The sequence below is a fragment of the Mustela lutreola genome, chromosome 17 (assembly GCF_030435805.1).
Source record: "Mustela lutreola isolate mMusLut2 chromosome 17, mMusLut2.pri, whole genome shotgun sequence".
NCBI lineage: Eukaryota > Metazoa > Chordata > Mammalia > Carnivora > Mustelidae > Mustela > Mustela lutreola.
Genome location: NC_081306.1, coordinates 41,714,980 through 41,740,948, shown reverse-complemented (window position 1 = coordinate 41,740,948; position 25,969 = coordinate 41,714,980). Strand labels below are relative to the sequence as shown.

Genomic DNA, 25,969 nt, shown 5'->3' with positions numbered 1-25,969 from the left:
AGGCTGTGCGACGCCCACGCCGGCCCTGAGCGTCCGTGGAAAAGGTAAGCAGGCGAGGATGCGCTCTTTAACGTTGCTTTATAACCAAATTTTCCATTCTGCTTTCCTCCCCTATCCTCTTTCTCCGTCTCCCGCTCCTCTGTTTCCTGGCTTCAGGAGCCCAAACACCCAGAACTTGACTCCTTTGGCGACAGCTCGGTTGTTACCGCTTCAGTGCCGAGCGACCGGAAGTGGGGTGCACCTGGGGCCTTCTGGGAAATGTAGGTCCGTCTTCCCACGCCCTCGGTGTGGCGTTAGGGCTCCGTCTCCTCGGGCCCCAGAGCCAAAGCCTGGGTGGTGGGGACACGTGACCAGCTCATCTGAAAGCTTGGGGGATGTTCCGCGCACGGGCCCCTCGCAAACCCAGGCCACCGACCGTTGCGGAGCCCACGAACTCGGCCGGTCTCCATGGTGACCGGCTCGCCGCAGAGGCCTCTGGGAATTGTAGTTGGGCCGGAGCAGCGCCCGTGCGCCGAGTTCCGAGCGGTGGCGGTTACTGCTCGCCACTGCGGTCGGTCGGAGCTGGGCGGTGTCGGGGGGAGCTCTTCCGCGATTCCTCGGCCTCCGGGAGCCCCGGCAGACGGGCGGCCGCCCGGAAAGGCAGGGTGTGGGCCCGGGCTCCAGGGAAGGTATCTGGCAGGCGTTTTGCAGAGGCTCGGACAGTGGGTCACAGTGATGAAAGCCACATCAGAGCGTGGCCTCGAGGGAACGCTTGGTCCAGTCTTTTCTCCTAGAGAAGGGATCCCCAAGGCCAGAGAGAGTGCAGGGTTTGCCCCAGAGCAAGGCCAGAACCTAGTCTGTCCGCTCACGCCTTTCTTTCCCCACTGAGCGCCGTGCCTGGCAAAGAGCAGGCGCCCAGACGTTGGTTAAATGTCATTTTGTTCTAACGACAGCCACCTGAAGTACTTCTTTCTTTTTTTATTTTTTTTTCCTTTTTAAGATTTTATTTATTTATTTGACAGACAGAGATCACAAGTAGTCAGAGAGGCAGGCAGGGAGAGAGAGGAGGAAGCAGGCTCCCTGCTGAGCAAAGAGCCCAACTCGGGGCTTGATCCCAGGACCCTGGGATCATGACCTGAGCCGAAGGCAGAGGCTTTAACCCACTGAGCTAGCCAGGCGCTCCCACCTGAAGTACTTCTTAACAAACTACAAGATTTAAAAAACATTTTTTAAAGAGGGAAGTGGACTTTCCTCCCTAAGGAGACTTATCAGCCAGATGCTACCTGTAAACTTTATAAGGACCATGAGTCTAACGATCGTGCAGTTTTTTAAAAATCTGGTACATGTGAACATTGGCAATATGGCAGAGCCGCTGTTTAAAACTTTTAGTTGTGAAAAGGCTGTTGGGGTTGTGCATTAAAAAGGAAAAGAGTCTTAGAGACACATACTGCAGGTTTTAAGGTCGAATGATGTCTGAGATTCGCTGGAAAAAATACCCAGCGTGGCCAGTGAGGGGAGAGGGCGTTGTACTATTTTACTGTCTTTGGTGGTGTTGAAAAGGACCATAATCAAGGGGTTTTATTTCATGTTATTGTGCTTCAGAACGTGTCTGAAATAGAGCTCCTCTGAATTGTGAGCCTCCCTGGGGTCTTCTGGCAAGAATGAGCACCGCAGTGAGGGGCGCTGTGTCCCAGTGCCCCCAGGTCCTTCAAAAGCAGGACAGAATTCTGACCTTGAAGACAGAAGCAGAGGACCAGGCTGCCTGGTGATCAGCCTCCCAGCTGAGCGCAGGCCTGTCCTGGCTTCAGAGAGTTTAAGACCAGGAGGCTCATGGCCCTGCAAGGTTCTGCGATGCCCTGGGAGCTCTTCTGCCAGTGGCTGAGGGCACAGGGATGGTGTGCAAGTTGCCCATCCTGAGCTGCTGGAGCTGAAGCAGCTCATGGCCATCCTGCCCAGAGGAGGCAGTCAGGCTGGGGCTAGGAGTGCACCGCTGGGCAATGGAGGGGCCCTGGGGGTCGTGCTGGAGGGCGGGAGTGAGAAAATGAACCAAGCCAGCAGGCAGAAGAGAGAACTAAGTGTGAGGATAGGGAGGGGTGGGTCTTCCTAGGAGAACGAAGGCCATGTCTGTTTTGACCCAGCACCATGTCATGTCATGTTCCTCTTCCCTCTCCCCTGGTGCCTTTGGGGATTGAATTAGATTTTGGATCATTTCCTAGGCTTTTTAATTTTTCCTTTTCTGACATTCTCATTCTTCTTACAGGGAAGTACTTCAATTAAGTCATTATTGAACCTGCTCAAATCTGCATCATTGTTTACAGAAACTGTAATATGTGTTCGTTTGTCATGACCCACAGTCACATGGGGGTTTCCTTTCTGGCTGAGTTTTCCACTCCTGGAGTTCTCTTATCCACTGTGTTCTTAAAACTTCAAAGTAAGGGTTTCACCATACCTCTTCTGGATACCATTTTGCAGAAAGACTAGCCATGACTCTTCTTAGCAGACTTCTTTTTTTTTTTCCCAAGATTTTATTTATTTATTTGACATAGAGACAGCGAGAGAGGGAACACAAGCAGGGGGAGTGGGAGAGGGAGAAGCAGGCTTCCCGCCGAGCAGGAAGCCCGATGCAGGGCTGAATCCCAGGACTCTGAGATCATGACCTGAGCAGAAGGCAGACGCTTAACGACTGAGCCACCCAGGCACCCCTCTTATCAGACTTTTTATCTCTTATTTTTTGGTAATAGGACTGTAAGTGCTCATTGCAAAGCCAAGTAACACCACTAGGGGGCGGCTGCTTTAGCCTGGCAGGGCCCCTGATCTTTGCAGGAGCGGAAGAGGCCAATAACAGACTTCACAAACTTGGATACAGCCATGATCACTTACATCCGGAGAACATGACGTCCCTTTCTGTGGAAGTGTGGTTTGACTGAAATAAGTACACTTTGTACAACTTCTAGAGTCCCCTGTCACCAGTGGGATCTGTGGGACACAGAATTAGGGGAGGCCAGAGGCCGGCATGGCATTCCTCTGGTGCCCACCAGAATGGAGGGATGGATGGATTGTTAAAAGTATTGAAATGCTTCTGGACTGGCTGGGAAGCAGCTGTCGCTCTGTGTCCCCGAGTGCCCTGCCGGCCTCTGTGGCCACCCCAGCGAGCCCCCTGACCTTCACGGCCTTCCTAGGGTCCAGCATGTATGGCTATCGCCTGGTCTTACAAGGGGCTTCTGGATCTCCAGCTGAGACCAGCTCTGTGTTTGGGCCCTTCCAGTCATAAAGCGTAAGCTCTTTCTTGGCCTTAAGCTAGAACCTCCTCAGTGGCCATGCTCGTAAAGGGCAGCTGAGCAGCATAGAACCAGCTGGAGAGAGCTGGAACCAGCTGGATTCAGCTCCTGGCTCCGCTGCGTGCTAGCCGTGCTGTGCCTCTGTTTCCTCGTCTGTAAGCCTCAAGGAGGAGAAAGTGCTTTGTAAACTATAAAGTGCCTATTTTTCTTTCTTTTTTTTTTTTTTAAAGATTTTATTTTATTTATTTATTTGACAGAGAGAAATCACAAGTAGATGGAGAAGCAGGCAGAGAGAGAGAGAGAGAGAGGGAAGCAGGCTCCCTGCTGAGCAGAGAGCCCGATGCGGGACTCGATCCCAGGACCCTGAGATCATGACCTGAGCCGAAGGCAGTGGCTTAACTCACTGAGCCACCCAGGCGCCCATAAAGTGCCTGTTTTTCTAATGATGATTATGGGAGTTCTTTGACCAACACAGGACCACACCCTCAAATCCAGCTTTCCTTCCCTTTGCCTGGGCCCCCCTGTTTCTGCAGTTACCTCAAGCTTTGACCCCCACGATGCCCCTCCTTGGAGGTCACTAACCTTGCCCCTGGGGGCAGCTTCATCAGCCTTCCACCTCCCACACCAGAATCCCCTTCCCGCACCCCTTCAGAGCCTGCTTTTCCCTCATCCTCTCTCCAGCTTTGTAACATAACTTGGCGGGCGGGGGGTGGTGTGCTCCTTCAGAATCTCACTCTATTTCATGACCTGCTTTTTAAAAAAGAAAAAAAGGGGCACCTGGGTGGCTCAGTGGGTTAAAGCCTCTGCCTTCGGCTCAGGTCATGGTCCCAGGGTCCTGGGATCGAGCCCCCACATCAGCCTCTGTGCTCTGCAAGGAGCCTGCTTCCTCCTCTCTCTCTCTGCCTGCCTCTCTGATGACTTATGATCTCTGTCAAATAAATAAAATCTTTTTTAAAAATAATAATTTATTTATTTATTTGACAGAGAGAGAGAGAGAGAGACAGTGAGAGAGGAAACACAAGCAGGGAGAGTGGGAGGGGAAAGCAGGCCTCCCGAGGAGCAGGGAGCCCAATGCCCAGGACCCTGGGATCATGACCTGAGCAGACGCTTAACTGGACCATCCAGGCACCCAAAACCTGCTTTTTTTTAAAAAAAAAAACAAAAAACGATTTCTTTAGAGAGTGAGAAAAAGAGCATGCGAGGGGGCCGGGGGGCATAGGGAGTGGGAAACAGTCTCTAGCAGGCTCCCCACTGAGCATGAAGCCCAACATGGGGCTCGATCCTAGGACCCTGAGATCATGACCTGAGCTGAAACCAAAGTCAGCTGCCTAACCAGCCGTATGACCCAGGCGCCCTGCATAACCTGCTTTTCTTTTATTTATTTATTATTTATTTATTTATTTGACAGATTACAAGTAGGTAGGGAGGCAGACAGAGAGAGAGGGGGGAAGCAGGCTACCTGCTGAGCAGAGAGCCTGATGCGGGGCTCAATCCCAGGACCCTGAGATCTTGACCTGAGCCGAAGGCAGAGGCTTAACCCACTGAGCCACCCAGGTGCCCCCTGCTTTTCTTTTTTAAAAACAGTGTGATCACTAATTACTTCGCTATAACTTCATTTCTCACTGCTGTGATATACGTCCTGGTTTATTGCATCTATCCCCAGCAGTAGGCGTGCGTTTTATTTCCATGGCTTTTCTTTGCAGAGCAAACAGGTAACATTTGGCTTTTCAACATATGATTGCAGATGGTGACTTCAGGAGTAAGGACTAGGCTTTCACCTTAAATCAAGGAGCTTGCTGAAAGAAGATCCCAAGAGTGACTCTTCACCGGTATCAGACCTGGGAGACACCTCAGAATGTTCCAGAACCTTGGGCCAGCACTGGGGAGCCTCCACATGGGAGGCCAAGCTGCTGCCCTGCCCAAGAGAAGAGTTGCAAGCAGGAGAGGGAAGAAGCAGCCACGACGGTGACAGAATTGACCAGAACTCTAGACCAGGTGAGTGCTTCATTCGAAGTTGTCCAGATAGAGACCCCATATACACAGCTTGCATGGCCACAGTTTGTGGGCAAACCCAGCCCTCATTTAGCATCAGCCTGCAAAAGAGAGGACCCTCCATGTGGGCGTAGGGAATACACTCCACATCACTCAGAACCGGGTGGTCAGACCCCTCCCTGTGTGACCAGGTCAGGAGGGCGGCAGACGGATGAGAACAAGCGATCACATGAGCGGGAGAGGCAGGAGGGAGCAGGGGGTGTGAGCCGAAGCAGGACACAGAGTGACAGCACGGAGGGCTCCTTCAGGAGGCCTCGTCCTCCAGGCCGCGCGCCCTGCAGCTGGCCGGGCTCTCTGCTCCCGGGGTGTGGAAGGGCCTGAGGAGTGGGTCCTCACACAGCCGTTCTGCTCTCTCCGTAGCCCCCGGTCTCCCCTTTAGTCCCCTCTTGGGCCACTGTTATGTCAGTTCAGCCTTAAAAAAAAAAATAGTAATGATACATTTATTCTCCTATTAACAAAAGGAATAGGTGTCTAGAACAGAAAATTTTAAAATAAGTCGAAACAAAATGAAAAAAAAAAGCAGTCATCTGTTTTGAAGTCATGGGTAACATTGACCGTCTCTCTAGCATCAGTTTCTGAGCATATATACACATTTTCCCCATTATTCAGATTAATCTTAAAAACAAAAAAAACAGGGGCGCCTGGGTGGCTCAGTGGGTTAAAGCCTCTGCTTTCGGCTTGGGTCATGGTCCCGGGGTCCTGGGATGGAGCCCCGCGAAGGCTCTCTGCTTGGCAGGGAGCCTGCTTTCCTTCCTCTCTCTGCCTGCCTCTCTGCCTGCTTGTGATCTCTCTGTCAAATAAATTAAAAACAAACAAACAAAACAAAACAGGAAAAAACAGGTGGGAGACCCCCTCGGGTGGACCGCCACTTGGAGCCGGGACTTACCTGCCCCGCTCTTCAGGGTGGGAAGCCAGAAGGCCCCGCCCGCAGGCCTGTTTGTGAACGCAACGGCAATACCCATTTTGGCCACAAGAGGGGGGTGTTTGCTCTCGCACGTGGGTCTGCAAGCGGCCTGCACTCCCTGCCCTGCCCGGGGTCTGGAACCCGCAGCTCCCGTCCAGGGCCCCCAGTAACACGAGTCCTCGCTCCTTCTGCTCACTGCATCTCTTGGAAACCCTTCTTGTTCCGCGAGGGGCAAAAAAGAGCTGCCGGCCTCCCTCTTCCACCATGGCTGCCTGAATTTGCGGAATCCTTGGACAGCTCTGTCCTCTCTCTGGCAGCGGTGGGCTTCCCGGCGAAGGGATAAACCACACACCTGCCCCAGTCACCCCTACATGTGACCCTCTTCACGGTTTCCCATGGCTCTCGGGGTCCGTTCTGAGCTGCATGCCTCCCCACCTGCGCTGTTTCCTCACACACACACGAGACGGTCGGTCTTTGGGCCCCTGTCACTCTGCTCCGTCACCAGACGACCTTCCCGCACGTTCCCCTCTGCACCAACCAGGCTGAGGCTTCCTCTTCTGGGTCTTAGCCAACGTGTTACTTTTTCCCCAAAGTTGCCCTCACGCCTGTGAGTCTGGGTTCCGTAATTCTCTGTGCTTCCCCTTTCAAACCGCACAGCATGCGGGGTTGGTTGTCTGCTTCCTTCTAGAATGGCAGTTCCATGGGGGCAGGGCCGTGTCGGTCTGACTCACATCCCCAGGGCCAAAGTACAGCGCCTGGCATGCCGTGGGGCTCGGTTTAGACTTGCCACACAGATGAAGCGGGGCTCGAGCCCTTGCCTGTCCCCTGACAGTGGGGTCTGCAGAAGCCAGCCCCTTCCCTGCTTCCTCCCCTCCCCCCAGTCCACACACTCCCTCTCATCATCCCCTGCGTCTCTGGAAACGTGGCCCGCAAAGGCCGTGGCTTGAGTGAGACAGAGGTCGCCCCGGGTCCTGGCTCGGCCACTTAATAGGCGAGCCTGTCGCTTGTTTTATTCACAAAGTGGAGCTAAGAGGCACCCGGCTCGCAGGGTCCCTTGGCAGAGTGCTTTGGCACCTAACGCATGGCAGACAGGAGAACAGACTTCTTCCTCCCTGTCTCCCCTGCGCTCTCTCCCGAGCCCCCCCTGAGACTGGGGACGCGGACACACTGCCCGCAATCTCAGAGGTGCCGCTGTTTTCCCAAGTCCCTTCTGTCCCCTCGGTCCCCCGGGCCACTTGCCGCCGGCCCCTCCTCCTCCCCTGTGCTTTATCCGCACCCCCTAACACGCAAATACTAGTGCCAGGGCCAGAGCAGAAGAGATGCTGAAAAGGCACTTGTTGGACAGCTGAGCGCTTGAACGAGCCAGGCCCAGCCGCCTCCCCTGGGCTGTGTTCGCCAGCGTGGACTGTGTCACAGTGGTCACCAGCCTGTTCACGGACAGGCGACCTCCTGCCCTCCGGAGCCCAGGCCCACACGGGCCGGGACTATGTGACGGCATCCTCACAAGGCCAAGGCAAGGAACAGGAAAGGTGACACCAGACTTTCCTGAAGTCTGACGAAGAGGAAGGGCGATGTCCCCATTCCTCTCTTCCGCTCAGCGCTGTGACCCACACAGACGGTACTGGCTCAACCGTCCCCCGAACAAACAGTCCCACGGGCTGTCTGGGTTCTCACAGCCAGGCCGTTACACCGCTGGTGCTAAACGTTCCAAGTTCCAACAAAATCCTTCTCTAGACTGCGTTCGTCGTGTTTTTCTCCGATAGGAACATGTTCTGGTCCGAGCATGCGGAGGCCGGTGCGGCGGCCCCCCTCGAGCCCCCACGAGCTCCCTCATTCCCGAGGAGCCGCAGCCCTCTCCCTAGTCAGGATCTTGGGGAGATGAATAAGGGCTGATTTCTGCTCAAATGATCGCCGCCCTCAATTCATGGCATCTGAAAGACTTGGCTGCGGAATGACTTATCTGCTGTTGGGCGAGGTCCCTGCCTCAGCCCACAGAGAATGGCACTTTCTCCTGCGTGGCGCTCGGAAGGTGGGGCTGACGTGGCTTGGTTTTTATGGGGCCCACGCTACTGCTCTGTGTCCTCCCCATCTCTTCAGAGCTGCTCGCCTCCTCCCGACGACGTTCCCGCATCAGTGCCATTCATGGTTCTCTCTCTAGGATGAATTCGGAAATGAAGGAAATTTTCCCCAATTCATAATATTCAGAGATTTCCTCTGTATGAATTGTTTGGTATCCTGCCAGAATTCTGCCCAAATGCGTGGCCACGTGTATCACACCGGTGGAGTGAGGTTGGGGTTTAGAGTCAGGCTTTCTGAAGCAATGCCTTTACCAGCATCAAGTCTCCGGGTCCCAGCCTCTTGGAAGCAGCAGCCCCGCCCCCCCCAGGAGGGGTTCTGCTCTGGCCCGAAGGCTAAGCTTTGGCCTCAGTCAGGATGTCCCAGTCCTGGCCTCACACTGTGATGACATCATAGGAATGAGAGTGTCACAAGTCCCATTTCCAAGGAACCGAGCTCTGCAGTGGTACCAACATGCCCGCCGCTGGCTGTGTCCTCCTGTGATGGCCCAGCAAAAGGAGAAGGCTCGGGGCGCCTGGGTGGCTCACTGGGTTAAGCCTCTGCCTTAAGCTCAGGTCATGATCTCAGGGTCCTGGGATCGAGCCCCGCATTGGGCGCTCTGCTCAGCGGGGAGCCTGCTTCCCCCTTTCTCTCTGCCTGCCTCTCTGCCTACTTGTGATCCCTCTGTCAAATAAATAAATAAAATCCTTAAAAAAAAAACAAAAAAGGCTCTACTTTCCTGGGGGGTGAGGAGGAAGCTGTGTTTGAGCGCCTGGGGTCATTGCCCATGTCATAGGTGCTCCAGGAACGAAGAGAGCCTATGGCTCCAAAGTTGCCCACTCCCCCAGCCTGTCCTGAAGCCCATCTCCCCCCCCAAAGCCTTCCTGGGACTCTGTAGGCTACAGTTGGACTCCCCCGGCCGCGTCCTTTGAGAGTTCATGGCCCACAAACCCCTTAGCACTCAGGAGAGGCTCTAGGCCATCCTGACCTATCTACTACATCTTCTTCTCCTCCCAACAGACTTCAAGGAAGCTCTTCGAGGAAGAACCACAACCTGTCCATGCTGTTCTCCACGGCCCCTCTGAGCACCGCGGGACTTGGCCTGGAGACCGGGTACGGCTGTGGCCACTGCAGGCAAAGCCCATGGACTTGTGGTTCAGCACGGTTGTGGGCGGAGATGCCCTGGGTGACCCAAGATGTGGCCTGCCTTCTGGGACAGTTGTCGTCGCACTCTCCCAGGTCACGCAGGAGGAAGGTGATCTCCTCCCTGTTGCCAGCGCTTGCCCCTGGTACCTGCTCACGCCGGGCGGGCCGAGCAGATTCTCCCTGTGGCCCACCACGCCTGATGCCTGAGTAACTTCGGGGCAGGGGAGGCGGGGAGCAAGCGAGCGATCGGGATTGTTGCGGAACTGGCCATGCAGTGTCCTGGTTAGGTCTGGCTGACGTACGGGCCATCCTCAGCAGGAACCCACAGCTCTTTGAGGGCCCAGCCTGTGTCTGAAGCCGTGCCTGGCTTAGCGCCCGGCTGGAGTAGGGGCATGCTCCCATAGTTCCCTGCGGCCAGGGAGTTCGCGGAGGGCCCAAGGAGAACAGTTGCTAGTGGTGACTGTCCTCAAGTGTCCTACTGCGCCCCCCAGCCCCCAGTGAGTGTGTCCTGCCTTTGCTTTATGGCGAAGTCCTGGGTCCTCAGCACAAAACAGACGGTGCCCCCTTGTGTTTGTGAGCTGTGGACTCCCTGTCTCCTTGGGCAGTGGGGGGCGATCCTGTGTATATATCCAGGCTTTTACAGAGCCTCAGAGCTCTCTGCTGCTTTCTTTTAAAGCTGGTGAGTTAAAAATGTCTAGGCCGGATAGTAGGTGCTGGTCCCGAGAGCTGGCGTCGCCCATAGAACCACATCTCCTGGGAGCCCGGGGCTGCTTGCGAACAGCAGAACCTGGAAGCTGGTGGAGATGTGAGCAGGTCACCAGCGGTTAAAGAGAGAAAGGGAGGGCCCTTGCCAGCTTCCTCTTTGTCTGCTTGCCAGGGGCTTTCCTGCTCACCCCAGTGTGTCTGGGCAGGAGCACAGCTGGCCACCAGGTGTGCGTGCTCGGGCTTTGGAAGTTTGTGGCTGGAGTGTCGCAGTGGGTCACCAGAATGCTCTCTCACATGATTCCCCTAGTGACCACCCGGAGACCCCACTGAACAGAAATGAAGGCACACGGGTAGTGATCGAAAGAGATGATCCCGTGCGGGCTGGAGGGGGAACAGGACGCTGGAGGGGCCGGCGGCTCTCAGCTGGGCACTCCCGGGGAACTGGGGTGGTGGTGGGGGAGGAGATGCTCGCGGAGCCGCGGGTTCTGGTGGGCGCATGCGTCAGGTTCGGACCGGCCCAGCCGGCACTCGGTGGCCACGGTCAAGGGCCTCGCGCGCAGCACCCCGCCGAATCCCCAGCAGCCGCGGGAAGTCGCGTGTTCCTGTCCTCGTGTTCACATGAAGAAAATGAGGTTTAGAGAGGTTAAATAACTTGCCCAAGGGCGGGCAGCGAGCTGGGGGAGGGTCAGGGCTTCACCTCCGCGTCTGCCCGTCCCTCCGGCGGCGGCGGTGAGGCGCTGCTTCTCCGCTTGGACTTTCCCTTGCGTCGCTGGAATCCCCAATCCGCGCGGCGTCTCGATGTGGGGTCACGTCGAAGTGGTCCTGCTGGCTCAGCCCCTTCTCGGCCCGCCTGTGGTTTCTGAGAGACCACGTCGCGTGGGTGCTGAACCTCCTCCCGATGACCCCCATGGCCGCCAGGTTCACGGGCGACTACCGCCCCCACCCTCGCTCTCCCGCATTTACTGGAAGTTCTGTTGTGGGCATTTGGGGACAGCCTTGGGTCGTGGCAGACGCAAGAATCTGTGATTTCTGCTCTCCGTTCTGAGTGGGACCCTCAGGCAGAACAAGGCGGGAACAATTTCTTTCTGTTCCACTGTGTCTGGGCCTCACCCCAAGAGGCCCAGATGGCTGGATTTGGCTACTGTCTGCTTGTGGCTGTAGGGTGGGGGCTTTGGTTCTGTCTGCCAGTGGGATCTGTCCCCTCTTCTTCACGTGGCATCCCCTGAAGTGGGGCGGAAGTGCCCAAAATGGTGTCTCCTCTTGCGTGCCTGGTGCTTTCATGGTCTCTCTTCAGTGGCGTGTGAGTCACTGTGACAGGCTTGTTCCTTATTCCCTCCGCGGTCAGCTGGCTTAGAGGGGAACACGTGCCTTCATTCTGCCAATAAAAATTAGGAGGAAGTGGGCTGGAGGAACGTCTGGGAAGAATTTTGCTTTAGGATTAAAGGAAGGGTGGTGAAGAAGCCTGGCCCTTCTTCCTGCTTCGGACATGGATGTTTGAGGATGTGACACTTAGAGCTGTAGCAGCCATCTTGGGACCATGAGGCAACAAGACCAAGGGAAAAAGCCAGCACACAAAGTTGGCCCAGCAGTCAGACAAAAAGAGCCTGGTCCTAGATGACATCGTTGAGCCACTATACCTATCCTGGAATCAGCTACTACCAGTCTTGATACATTAATCAAATGTCGTTGTCTTCTAAGCAGATTTCTGCTATTTGAGGCCTAAGACGTTCTTAGCTGGTATTGCAGTCCTCGGAACCTGTCCGTCATGAACTCCTTGAAGCCCCCATGGCTCTTGGTTTAGATCCAAATGGGAAATCACTGCACGTTTGGACAGTGGAAATCTTAACTCACGTGGTAGGAGATACAAGTCAAGATTTCTCACAGCCTACGGAGCAATTCAGCACATAGTCCCATCTCCCTGGGGTCTGTTGGACTCAAATGAGGAAAGACAGATTCAGGAAAGTTCTATGTGCATGAGCGTGAGTCTTCTAAAATGGAGCTCAGTGATGACTTTGGGGGCCACAAGTGCAGGGAGGGGAGAGGGAGAGAGCCTAAGCATGGGCAGAAAGCCATGGAAAGCACGTGGTAGGGGCAGCAAGCTGCGATGGACAGATGGCGGGTGGGTGGGATCACTTCTGCGGGAGGCCAGGCTCCACAGCGGGATTTCACAGGGGCCAAGTACTGGCTGGGAGGAGTTTATGGCAACTGGAACTAAACTGGTGGAAAACGAGGCCTTTCCGTCAGCTCTCCAGCCAGCCTTTCTGACATTTCAGATCCTCTTGGGAACAGAGCTTGAATCGTGGCCTTTGCCTGGGTGCGGGTGCTCCCACGTTTCTTCATCCTTTGTTTCTCCTCCTCTCCCTCTCGCACCGCTATTTCTTCCTGTTTTCTCCGCAAAGCCAGGAGCCAGAAATGCGCAAGATCTGAATCTCTTCTACCTCAGCTGGAGAGTAAAGATCGCGGGAGGCAGGGATGTCTTAGGGAGTCCTTGTCTGGGGATCATCCTGGTTTGCTTGGGAGGCGGGAAAGCCGTCCGCTGGTAAGGACTAGATTAAGCTTTCTTCTGCCCCAACTTTGACCAAGCAGTGGGGTCGGGGGGTTGGGGGGGCTTCTTCAACCCAACATAGGAAATTGTGTGGTCCTGCCTTCCCTTGTGCAAGGAGACGTTGATCCCGAGCACTCGAAGCCCTCCTCTTTCCATTTCTAGTTTTAGGTACGTGACAGATAACCTGGAACCCTCCTCAGGCATCCTACCAATATGTCATTGCGCTCAGAACTTGAGAAAAGTCTCACCCACCCATTTCCCGTCCCCACATCATCAGTAGAAGAGACGTGTGGCCTGTAGAAGTTCATCAAACGAACAGGGCCCGAACATGGGCAGCAGACTCCGTCCCTAAGCCTCGCCCCTCTGGGCACAGCCCTTATGACCCTGCGTATCTTAGAAGTCCTGCCCCCAAAGGCCAAAACCAGGCCAACCCTGACATTTGCCTACTGTCTCCTTCACTCCCTCCGGAGAAGTACTGAACACCTAGAATTACAAGCTAAGGTTATAAAAGCAATGAGATATTAGGAAAAGCAGTCACTGAAGACACACACACAAAAATTCCAGATCTCATCAGAGAAAAGAATGAAAGCTTTGGGATGGACGGGGGAAAAAAAAGGGTGATCTCCTCCTCTGATGTGATGCATGTTTGTTTCATTGTGATGCTTAATACATGGTGAATTCCCCCACCCCCACAGTGGGGCCCTATACCGCGAAGGTTTCTCTGAAGTAAAATAAGGAAAAGATCTTGAAGGCTTCTCGTCCCCCTTGGCAATCAAGTATGAATTATCTCCAGTATGAATTAGCGTGATTACGGATTAAACAGCCTCCCACAGTCTGTACAACATGAGAGTTTTTCCCATGAACTTGTCAACGATGAGAAAGGGCTACCCTGTCCCCACACGGTTTTCCCCATCGATGAGGCCCCCAGGCTTCTCTCGAGGATGAATGGTGTCAGGTTCTATCCGCTGCACGCTTCCCCTAGACGGTTGTCCGCATTCATGACATCGGACTGGCTCAAGTCCCCACTAAATTAGCTGGCATTGTCCGAGTCCCCCTCAGCCATTAGGCTTACAGACCTCCTCCCTTGCCCTGAAGTCCCGGATGTCTGATCAGCCGTGAACGGGCTCTAAAAGCATTTCCACATCCATTACGTGCATGTGGTTTTTCTCCAGTGTGAATTCTCTGACGTTGAATGAGCTCTGCTTTTCCGAAAGCCCTCACATTTATTGCATTTGTAGAGTTCTTGTGGATTGCGAAGTTTCTAGAGTGCTGGCAGGGGCCTCCACAGAGCGGGCTTTCTCTAAGATGAATGTTTCAGTGTTCAGTAGGATGGGAGCCCCCGCGGAAGTCGCCCGTATCCGTAAGGAGGTCTCTAATAGGAGTACTGTAATCCTGAGTAAATTCTAACTTCTAAGATGTGGCCACATTTACTCTAGGGTCTTCTCACTTCTAAAAGATGCAGACGGAATTGCAAATTATCCCTATCATTGTCCCATTCGTGGGATGGGGTCCTTGATGGTTCTCTGGAACGTCCCCCTAGTCACGTGCGTTAACTTGTGAGTCTGCTCCTGCAGAAAGTTCCTGCTTGGGGTCCCACTTTCTCTGGGTCCCAGCCTCATAATATAAAATCCCAGCAAATAAAAAGCCCCGGCCATTCTCTCTCAAATAACCGGAACGTGTCTTGGGCGGAGAATAGAAAATTTGGGGAGAAAACTTAGGAATCAGAGTGCTTTGGGGTGAATCTAGAAAATGAGGGGTGTGGCAGATGGCCGGTTCCTTATATTCTTTTTTTCTTAACGAATACCTTTCTTAAGATAACACCTTCTCTAGTGACTGGGAGGGAGCACACGGGATCTTGAAAGGAGGCTGTTCCCCCTCTGTTCCTTGATTTGGATGCTGGTCAAGTGGATGTGTTCACTTTGTGAAGATCCCTAAGTGGTATGTTTAGGATTTCTGCGCTTTCCAGGAGGCAAGGTTAAAAATGAATTAGTTCCCCGTATTGCCGCCGCGCAGCCAGCAAATGAGATGTAAACAGAACTGGGTCTCCACGAGAACTTACTGAAGTGGGGGCCGGCAGAGCAGAAACCTTTTGCCTTTTCCCTGCCTGCACCCCTTCTTCTCCCGAATCCCGGTGGTGACGCCTGAAGGTGCAGCTCCTGGGAGCGCGTGAAGGAGGAACACACGCTTCTAGAAGCCGGCCAGGTGAACCTGAGGAAGGTGCCCCTGCCCTGTGGCTCTGAACTTCTCACCTCCAGAATTTTCACTTGGTTTAGTCTAGGCAATGAGAAGTGACTGACGCGTAGGTCAGCCCTCTTTCCCTGTGCTCGTTACCCCTTACGTTTCCTGTTCGCTTTTCTCTTTCATCCTTTTGCAGAAGTTCTGTGTTCGTTGAAGGTCTTGTCCCTCTGCATGTCACATGCGTTGTGGCCTTCCTCCCAAATTTGTCATTTGTCTCTTGAGGTTGTGGGTGTTTTTGTTTTTTGTTTTTTTAAGCCAAACAAATTACCCCATGTTTATCGTATGGCTTCTGAATGTTGCATATGTACACTTTTCCCCACTCCAGAGCTGTTAAAATGTTCACCCTTTCTGCAGGTACTTTCTTAGTTCTGTTGTTTTATGTCAAAATCTTGGATCCCCATGAAATTAATTCACCTTGAGGGGAGGCGGGGGGCGGGAGGGGGGGTGAGGGTCCAGCTCCTCCTCTCCCCCATCACCTCCCCTTCCCCAGCCGTTGTGAAATGCTGCCGTGAGGATGGGTTCGGTTCCCATTTGAATGTGGGTCTTGAATTTCTGTTTCCTGTCTGTACCTTGTCTGATACATAGTTATTTTAACCCTTGCTCTTTATAAATTGTTCTCCCTTCTGATAAGGCTACTGCCTCATTGTACATTTCTGGAACTCTCTTATCCTTTAAGGTGGATAAGTGGAGGATGGTGGTAATCACTTAGAGATTGCCATGATTGTCAGACTGCACAGAGCCTCCTGCATACAGAGAACATTCTGACAATATCCTTACTTCGAGCATTCTCCCCTTTTCCTCTGCAGTGTATTCCTGCAGCAGTTTGGTAGGCAGGAGTCCTATTTTCTCATAATTACTCATATCCAAACACTCAACATCAAACAAGTTCCGGTTTTGAAAAATACGTCATAAAAGCAAAGCCGTACGACTCACGATGGTCTTTAGTAATATAAAAGGGTAACATGATGCTTCAGGTGCTGTGATGTGGGCATAAGGAAACTCAGGATGATAATGTCCCAGGCCTCAGTGTGCCATGGAGTCTAGACAAAGCGTGAACCATTCCGCTGTTTTGTCCGCCTCGCCTAAAAATAGCCTCATCTATGTCAGAAGGAGAGATAATGGCGTTCACAAGTGTGCTTCCCTTTGGGGAATTTAGGAAATTCATGAGGAAATGATTTGTAAGATCTGAGTTTCTTCTTAAGGTAAACTTCCAGAGAATGTTTCTTCTGATAAATTTCCCTGAAACAAAGCATTCAGAAGAATTGCATTCGCCTTACAGCAGCATAGGATTTGGGGGGTTTCTCCTGGAAATGGCTATGATCGTATTTAAAGGCCTCATGAGGATGTGAGTTTTAAGTGCATGGAAGTATTGAGAGAAATAGTCTCCGGAAACAGGCCTTTGATCTTTTCTTTGTTGCGTAAATGCTTCATGTTGGCATAAGGAACAAAATGAAATGTTTGGAAAAACACAGGTCCAGGGAAGATTAATTCCTCCAATAAGTCAGAATTTGTGCAAAATGATTATGATGTAAGTGTAAAATTAAAAAAAAAAAGAAAGAAAAGAAACAATATGGCCGCACATGGTGACTTCCTTCCTAAGAGTACAGCATGGGCTGGGGGTGAAAAGTAGCCACTTTACACGGTAACACCCGACAGTCCCCATCCCAGCCACGCAATAAAGGTCAGTTTCAACAGTGATCAGGCTTGTTGATGTACATACGCTTGATATGATGTGATGACGGTGGCCCTTTACCACCGCTGTGGTCTTTGTCCCCAAAAGCCACTACTCCAGACTAATGAAGTGAAAACATCAGAAAATCCCACTTGAGGACCTTGTGCAAAATGCCCGATTCCTCCAAACTCTCAGGGTCATCAAAAACCAGGCAAGTCTGAGAAAAGCTGTCACATCCAGGAGGAGCCTGAGAAGAAATGACAGCTGAACAGGTTGCTCTATCCTGGATGGGCTCTTGGAACATTTTGAAAAAGACATTAAGTAAATGTTAAGGAAATCTAGATCAGGGGTGAGCTTTATTTAGTAACGTATTAACATTGGTTCTTTATGTTCATTTGTTCTAACAAAGATACCATCAGACGGGTTAATGGGGGAAACAGGCGTGTATGGGAACTCTGCAGTATCTTCGCCACGTTTCTGTAAAACCGAACTATTCGGAAGTAAAAATTTTATTTAAAAATAAGCCTAGGGGCCCCTGGGTGGCTCAGTGGGTTAGGCCGCTGCTTTCAGCTCAGGTCATGATCTCAGGATCCTGGGATCGAGTTCCGCATGGGGCCTGTACTCTGTCAAATAAATAAAATCTTTAAAAAAAAAATAAAATAAAAATAAGCCTAAAATATCAAAGCGTTAGAAGAGGTTGATGGTGGTTACAGGTAAGATGACACAGTTGCGGTTCTCTCTCCTTCCCACTAAAGTGCAGCATGAACCCCGGACATAATGTCCAATATGGACAGAGGACAACTCTGGATGGTGGAGAGAACACTGGGAATTAAGAAAGAACAATAATGGTAAAATTCTGGGCGAACACATTAGACTATCTTCTTGAGGTTTTTCTTTTTTTTTTTTTTAAGATTATTTATTTATTTATTGGACACATAGAGATCACAAGTAGGCAGAGAGGCAGGCAGAGAGAGGAGGAAGCAGGCTTCCTGCTGAGCAGGGAGCCCGATGCGGGACTCAATCCCAGGACCCTGGGATCATGACCTGAGCCGAAGACAGAGGACTAACCCACTAAGCCACCCAGGAGCCCCTCTTGAGTTTTTGAAATAATGTCTGATATTGCCTGACGTGGTGTTCGTTATATGAAAAAGAAATATGTGAGGCAATTATAAATGGGTGTGCGTGGGTACAGAGACCTAGATGGGTACAGAGACCTAGATGGAGATGATATGGTTAAAAATATTGACACCAGGAGGTTGTTGGAGTAATTTTTACATGTATAACATGTAGGGCATCCACTGGGGCCGGGGGCTGGGGAACTATCCAACGAGCTTGTTGTGTCAGTTCCAGTCTGTTGATAGTGACATTCTTGTTTAGGAATGCCTGAGCACACACCACACCCCCCCAGACATTCCCTGCTTCCACCAGCACCAGGGCCAGTTCTGTGGCTGGACCAGCCCTTGTGGGTCTTACTATGATTTCAGGATGCACCTCAGCAAAACCATTGGGGAACTTTGAAGAACATGGTTTACTACACACCCCAGAGCCACACATGGAGTCCTGGGTCAAGAGAGAGAGAGAGAAAGAGGGAGAGAAAAGGGACCTAGGGCTCTGCATGTATTAGGGACTGAGGGTGGGGTACCTAGAGCGTCACAGGTACACTATTAGCAAATTCAAGGCGTAAGAGCAGGAATCAGCACGGGAAGGGAGAGATGAGACCAAGTGGTCAGTTAATCTAGGTTACTCGGGGCTCTCTGTGAGGGCAACTCCATGGGTCCGGTTGGCCTTGTTCCTGACTAGTTGTTTTACTGGCACCTGGGCCATCTGCCCAGCCGTATGTTAATTGAAGATGGAGGTCGTTGAAGTGGATGCCGCAGCAATCGAAAGTTGATGTCAAGCACTTAAGTCTACAGAGATGCCCTCAAAGCCAGTATAGATAAATGAAAGTGGAATTATAAAAAATGTTCAGGCAACCCAGAGAAAAGCATGAAAAAGGAAAGAGAGGAATGAAAGTAAACAAGTAATAAAATGGCAGTCTTCCACCCTAAATACCAAAATTACAGTAAATGTAGGTGGTATACATCCACTCGTTAAGAACAAGGAATAGGGCCAGGCCAATGAGAGGCCTCCTTGGGAAAGCTCTTGGAGCTACCAGAAGAGAGGCATGTTCTGTCTGGAATTGCTAAACCAAGAAAGTCAAAGAGAGGCATTCCTGGTGGCCATTTGCTCACTTAAACACACACACACACACACACACAAAGATTGGTAGAGTGAATTTAAAAACAGGATCCAACTATATATGGTATATAAGAAATTCAAATATAAAAATATATGTAGATTGAAAGTAAATGCATAGAGAAAAATGCACCATTCACACATTAGTCAGTGGGAAGCAGGAATGGCTTTGTTAATATCAGAGGAAGTCAACTTCAATGAAAATTGCCAAGGATAAAGAAGGACATTACATCCTGATTCAAGGATTTGGCCGCCAAGAAGGCACAGTGGTCCTAAAAGTGTATGGACCAAACAACAGAATTCCAAGATACATGAAGCAAAATTGTAGAACTGAAGAGAGAAATAGACCAATGCACAATTACAGTTGAGGACTTTTAACACCACTGTCTAAACAGTAAGTGGAATGACTAGTTAGAAAATCATCAAGGACACAGAACTCTGTCGTCCAACAGGACCTAACAGACATTTATAGAACAGGATACTTCTTTTCAAGTGAGTGTGGGGCACTCCTCACGTAGACTATTTCCTGGGTCATAAAACAAATTTCAGCAATTTCAAAAGAATTTAAATCATACCGAGTGTGAACTTTGACCACAGTGGAATCAGACTAGAAATCGGTAATGGAAGGATAACAAGAAATTCTCTAAACACATGGACACACGCACAGTAATCCTGAGGAAATAATTCTGAGGAAGTCTCAGAGGACTAAGTCACATGGAATTGAATAAAAATGGAGCGTATCAAAATGTGTGGGACACAGCCGGAAGAGTCTGCGAGGGAAAATCACAGCACTACATGTTCACGTTGAGCTCAAATCAGTAATGTAAGGGACCACCAGGAGCCATAACCCAGCCAGGCTTTGGGGCTTGACAGGTGACACCGAGACATCAGCAAAATAATTCCATCTCCATGGATTCGATATGGAAGTCCAAAGGGGTCTGGAGTCCTATCTTGTGGCCGTGTGGTAGGAAGCCACTCTGCCTCCTTGTAGCCGACGAAGCCACAATTGTCTAGTCATCCACCACAAATTCAAAGCATCCCAGCCCTGGTGGCCTGGCACACGTACGAAGAGCCATTCAGGAGTCAGACAAGGCCTCCCCAGGCATGGGATGAGAGCAGAGTTTCTCCATCTCAGCACCACTGACATTTGGACCAGATAATTCTTTGTTCTGGGCAGGGCTGTCGTGACAGCAGGATATTCAGCCGCATCTCTGGCCTCTTCCTACTAGATGCCAGTAGCATCTCACCAGTTCTGACTCTCAAAGATGTCTCTAGACCTTGCCAAATGTCGTTTGGGGGACAAAATTGCTCCCTGCTGGGAACCACAGGCTTAGACCTTGGTATGCTGGGGAGTCTCCAAGAAGAGGAAGTATGATCGGGCAAAGTCAAGGCCTAGAGAAAGGAGAGAGGCCGAGTGTGAGAAGGCCAGGAGCACAGTACGGGGAAAATCTGTAAGAGAGGATTCACTCAAGGAAAAGCATGACACCGGAAGGTTAGGTAGAGAGTAAAGGTGCCAGTTAAGAAAGACCCAAGAGGTGGTTATGGAAGGCAACAGAACTTCGTGGGAGGGATAGTTGGGACCTTATTACCAGCGGAGAAGCTTGGAGTGGGACGCCCTGGGGTCTGATATCAGGTCTGTGATCTTCTGTCCATGTGGTCCTAAAACAGGCACCTCTGAGCAGGCATGTTTCTCTGGCAGCTAAATGCCCATAAATATGCCTGTCCTGCCTGCCACACGGGGTTGTAGTTAGAAATCATGTCAGATAATTTCCATAAAGATGCTCTGAAAACAAAAAGCCAGAAAGAGCAAAATATTGGCCATTCCCGCAGACTCCAAAGACCTTAACAGGAGAAAGGGAACACTGTAAATCACTCCATGCATATAAATGCAGCAACTTCGACAAAATGGGCCAATTCCTCAAAAGCTACCAGCTCTCCAGACTCACTCAATATAAAACAGTTGATTTTTGAAGTCTTGTAACAATTTGAAAAACTGAATTCATTTTAAAACAAAAACCCCTTGTCCCACAACTGGTTTGATAATTCACGATAAGGGCTCACAGGACCCCACATAAAGTTATACTCAAGGTTAAGATTCAGTAGAGCAAAGAATAGAACGCAGGAACAGCAGGAAAAAGATATTTATAAGCAAAACCTGGAGAGGTCAAATGCAGGCTTTCTTATCTCTCCGTGGGGATAGCACAGACACACCTACTCTGCAAACAGCAGGAGCGAATCCAAGATGTCCTGGCCCAGGAAAGACCACTTGAGTCTTTAGGGTCCAAAGTTCTCAAACAGAACTACTTAGATACCTGCCACGTGAGCAAGCATGGCCCCCAACCACGCACCAGGGAAGCATCATGAAACTCTTATGTTTGCTTTTTTTTTTTTTTTTTTTTTTTTTTTTTTTTTTTTTAGTAGTCTCCACACCCAACGTGTGGCTCAACTCGCAACCCCTGAGATCAAGAGTCCTGTGCTCTGACTGGGCCAGTGTCCTTATGTTTGCTTTAAACACACTGACATCCTGCTCTTCTCAACCCCCTGCTTTGGGCATCTAGAATATCATCTCCCCCTGCAGCTGTGCGAATGTTCCAGGCGTTCCGAGAGTCTGCCCGAAGGGTCATCACCATGGATACACAGATAAGTGAGAAATGGGCGACACAGAGCTGCTGTGTTTGCTTTTAGCTCCACATTCTCCAAACTGAGAATATTAAGTTTTGAGAAACCCTGATCTGGACAAACAGTTCTCAGACCTGACCCAGAAAGCAGGCCCCATGAAAGGAAAAAATATATATATTAAATTTAATTTTTATCAAAATTAAAATTTTTGTTCTGCCAAAGACCCCATTAAGAGGATGAAAAGACTAGTTACAGACTGAGATAAAATATTTGTAAGCTGTATGTCTGTCGAAGGACTTATCTAGAAAACAAGAACTCAGTAGTCAACAGACAAGCAAACAAATCCCCCCCCCCAGATAATCCAATTAGAAAATGGATGAAATAAGGGAGCCCGGATGGCTCAGTGGGTTGAAGCCTCTGCCTTTGGCTCAGGTCATGATCTCAGGGTCCTGGGATCGACCCCACATCGGGCTCTCCGCTCAGCGGCGAGCCTGCTTCCCCTTTTCTCTCCCTCTGCCTGCCTCTCTGCCTACTTGTGATCTCTGTATGTCAAATAAATAAATAAATTTTAAAAAAAAGAAAATAGATGAAATATAGGAGCAGACGCTTCACCAGAATTTATAAAATGTCCAACATCCTTAGGCATTAAGGAAATGCAAATGAAGACTAGCACTTAATCATCTATTAGGTGGCTTAAACGAAAATTGGATCTCCTCTATGTTTTCATCTGCAGATGCCTGGACCATCAAAACCAGAACGGCTTTCAGCTAAATTCCTACTTGAGCTGTCTTGTACCACCACCTCTGAGACGCAAATTGAGTCTACTGTTCCTCAGGATGCCTGGGCCCGGTTTACTGTCCCGCAGGAATCTTGCCCCTTGTGCCAAAAGAACATAGATTTATGTCTGGTGTCGCCTTACCCTGAGCATGTGTCGGGGATGAGGGGGTGGTGTCCCTTGGACTTCTCCAGCGAGCAGTGCTCACTTCTCAGTGAGCAGAAATGCAACTCAGTTTCATGGCAGCTCCCTGCAGAGTTGGCAGATGCCTTCAGGGCAAAAGCAGTTCTAAGAGTTCATTTATACACCAAACACAAAGGCAACTCAAAAGCAAACAGAAACAAGTAGGCCTACATCCAACTAAAAAGCTTCCACACCATGAGGAGGGAAACCATCAACAAGATGAAAAGGCAGCCTATGGAATGGGGGAAAAGATTTGCAAATCTCATTTCTGGTAAGGGGTTAGTCTCCAAAATATATAGGGAACTCCTAAAACTCAATAGAAAAAAAAAAAAAATGATCCAGTGAAAAATGGCAAAGGACCTGAATAGACCTTCTTCCAACAGGACATACAATGAAAAGGTGCTCAACATCATTATCAGGGAAATACAAACCCAAACCAAAGTGAGACGTCACCTCACACCTGTTAGAATGGCTACTATTGGGTGGTTAAGTCAGTTAAGCATCTGACGCTTGATTTTGGCTCAGGTCATGATCTCGGGGCCATTAGATCAAGCCCTGCATCAGGCTCGTGCTAGGAGGTGTGGAGCCTGCTTGAGATTCTCCCGCTCCCTCTCTCCCCCTCCCCCCACAAAATAAAAAGAGTGGCTATTACAAAAAAGACAAGAGATAACAAGCTTAGCAAGACTATGGAAAAAGGGAACCATCATACTCTTGGTGGGATCGGAAACTGATGCAGCCACTATGCAAAACAGTATGGGAGCTCCTCAAAAAAATTAAAAATGAGGGACGCCTGGGTGGCTCAGTTGGTTAAGCGGCTGCCTTCAGCTCAGGTCATGATCCCAGCATCCTGGGATCGAGTCCCGCATTGGGCTCCTTGCTCAGCAGGGAGTCTGCTTCTCCCTCTGCCTCTGCCTGCCATTCCGTCTGCCTGTGCTCGCTCTCTCTCCCTCTCTCTCTCTGACAAATAAAAATCTTAAAAAAAAATTAAAAATGAAACTACCATATGATCTAGCAATTCCACTTCTGGATATTTATCTGAAGGAAACGAAAGCACTAATTCGAAAAGCTACCCGCGTGGCCAAGTTCACTGCAGCACTGTGTACAGTAACTAAGGCATGGAAACAGTCCAAGTGTCCACTGATGGATGAACAGATAAAGAAGATGTGAGATACACACACACACAGGAATATTTTTCAGCCATAAAAAAGAACTTTCTCCATCTGAGGTGCTTTTCCTTCAAGACTCAGCCCAAACAGGACCTCTGGGAAAAGTTTCCCATCTCTTCTAAGAAGGCTTGCCCAAGCACTGTGTGCACTGCTCCATCACGGGCTTTCTCCTTCTGTGTTGTTGGGATGAGCGCCAAGAAGCACTATGTTATTTTGTAGTGTCTACACGGATCGGGCATTGGCCTTAGGAATGTGAACTTCAGTCCCTGACACCTCAAGGAAGTCATTGTTCTAAAGAAGAAACGGCTATTTGTGAGTGAGTGCGATGTGAGCTTCAAAAGCTGGGGGCAGAAGAGCCTGAGGAGGGGCTCCTGGGTGGCTCAGTGGGTTGAGTGTATGACACTTGATTGCTCAGGCCATGATCTCCCGGGTCCTGGCATGGCCCCCACCCCATCATCTGGACCCTGCTGCCTCTTCTGCCTCATTCCTGCTACTCCCCTGTTTATCATATAACGAGTCCTTCACTTTCATTTTTTGGGAAATGCTTTATGATTTACTGAGCACCTACTTTGCCCCCCAGGCAATGCGCATTATCTCATTTGATCCTCAAAATAGTATGAGATGATTATTTCCATTTTAGAGATGATAAAACCGAGGCCGACAGAGGTTGGGACACTTGCTCAAGGTCATTCAGCTCTTGGGTGCTGGACCTGGATCCAGCCCAGACACGACTCCAAGGTCCCATTCTTAGCCTTTGCAGTAAACTGTGCTTGTTCCCCTCCTACGTCAGGCCAGCTTTCCCAACTCAGCTCTGCGATCACCCCTTCAGAACTTTAAGGAACTTCCCAGTCTTGCATTCGAGACCCTTCCCCCTGGCGCCCTGATCACAGGCATGACCGAATAAGAACACTTTGCCCGTCATAGAGTAATCACTGTTCTGCACCACTCTGCCTCACCTGATGGCCAGTTTGTGTTGAGAAGGGCCTGGGTTTTACTTTATCCTTGTAGTTCTCACACTTAACATAGCAGCGGGCATGCAGTGGGTCCTGAGTCAACAGTTGCTGGGTGGAATTTCTGGCTCTGCTACTTGCTAGCGTGCGTAAACTTGGGCAACTTATGTCAAGTCTTTGTGCCTCAGTGTTCTCATCTGAACTCGTGTCCTTATCTGTAAAATGGGTATAACAGTAGTCACTATGGAATGTCACTGTAAGGACGAAGGAAGAGTTCGTCTCCAGGCAGGCATACAGTAAGTGCTCAATAACACACACCCCAGGAGCACCCGGGTGGCTCAGTGGGTTAAAGCCTCTGCCTTCAGCTCCGGTCATGATCCCAGGGTCCCAGGATCGAGCCCCGCATTGGGTTCTCTGCTCAGCGGGGAGCCTGCTTCCTCCTCTCTCACTCTGCCTGCCTCTCTGCCTATTTGTGATCTCTCTATGTCAGATAAATAAATAAAATCTTTAAAAAAAAAAAAAAAAAGACACACTCCAGCCTGGCCAGAGCAGGGAGGAAGGTGTGATAGGGAATCCTAGGTCTCCAGTCTTGCCCCTCACTGAGCACAAGACCTACCACCCCACAGGCCTCTGAAGCCTGGCTCTGCGCCTCTCTCTCCAGCTCTTCCAACCTCACCAAGGGAGGGAGCCCCACAACTCCCTGTGGCAGAACACTCAGTAGGGTTTCCAGAATGGCAAGGGGCCACAAGAGCGCTGTTCAGAGCCTCAGCAATCACAAGAGACAGACAAAGAGCTTCATCTTAGAGCCTTTTGCAGTTAAGAGCCAGTGTCTGGAAAAGCATCCCTGCATTCCACACTCAGGGTGAACGGCAGAAGCAGAAAGGCCCAGAACACACAAGGCTTGTGTGGGAATCAGATCCAGAAAGCTCTGGAACAGCAAAACTCAACCAAGGGAGAAGAAGCATGTCGTGCCCTCACCAAGACTCTGTGGAGAACATCTCTGTAGAATTGCAAAAAGAAATGAGTCTTCTCGTGCAAAATGGCGTTGGCGTGTTGGGTTAGCTTGCTGGGACTGCTGTCACAAAACACACAGGCTGGGTAGCTTCCCAAACAGAGATGTATTTTCCTCTGCACTGGACTTGGACTTCCAGAGACTGAAAGCCCAATATCGCTTTGACAGGCTTGCTCCTGCTGAGGGTCTCTCCTTGGTTTATGTAGATGGACTCCTTCTCCCTGTGTCCCCAAGGGTCTTCCCTCTTTTGTGTGTGTATGTGTGTGTATGTGTGTGTATGTGTGTGTGTGTCCTAATTTCTTCTGCTAAGGGCACCAGTCATACTGGATTACGGGCTACCTTAATGACCTCATTTTAACTTAATTATCTCTGTAAAGACCTTATCTCCAAGGACAGCCATTCGGAGATACTGGAGACGACAGGAAGTGGGACAGGGGCCACAGTTCAGCCCCGTC

The 25,969-nt window shown here is 50.6% G+C and overlaps 1 long non-coding RNA gene across 2 annotated transcripts; it reads left to right on the top strand.

The window, feature by feature from the left end:
* Window positions 1-369: 369 nt before the first annotated feature.
* On the top strand, window positions 370-25,937 carry LOC131819522 (uncharacterized). 2 transcript variants are annotated; one of them, XR_009349218.1, is made up of 4 exons: window positions 370-668; window positions 5,002-5,252; window positions 9,289-9,381; window positions 22,162-25,937. It is a non-coding gene; the product is annotated as an uncharacterized LOC131819522 (long non-coding RNA). The 2 variants fall into 2 exon arrangements; XR_009349217.1 differs by lacking the exon at window positions 22,162-25,937 and having other exon boundaries at window positions 375-668; window positions 9,289-16,468.
* The last annotated feature ends 32 nt before the right edge of the window (window positions 25,938-25,969 follow it).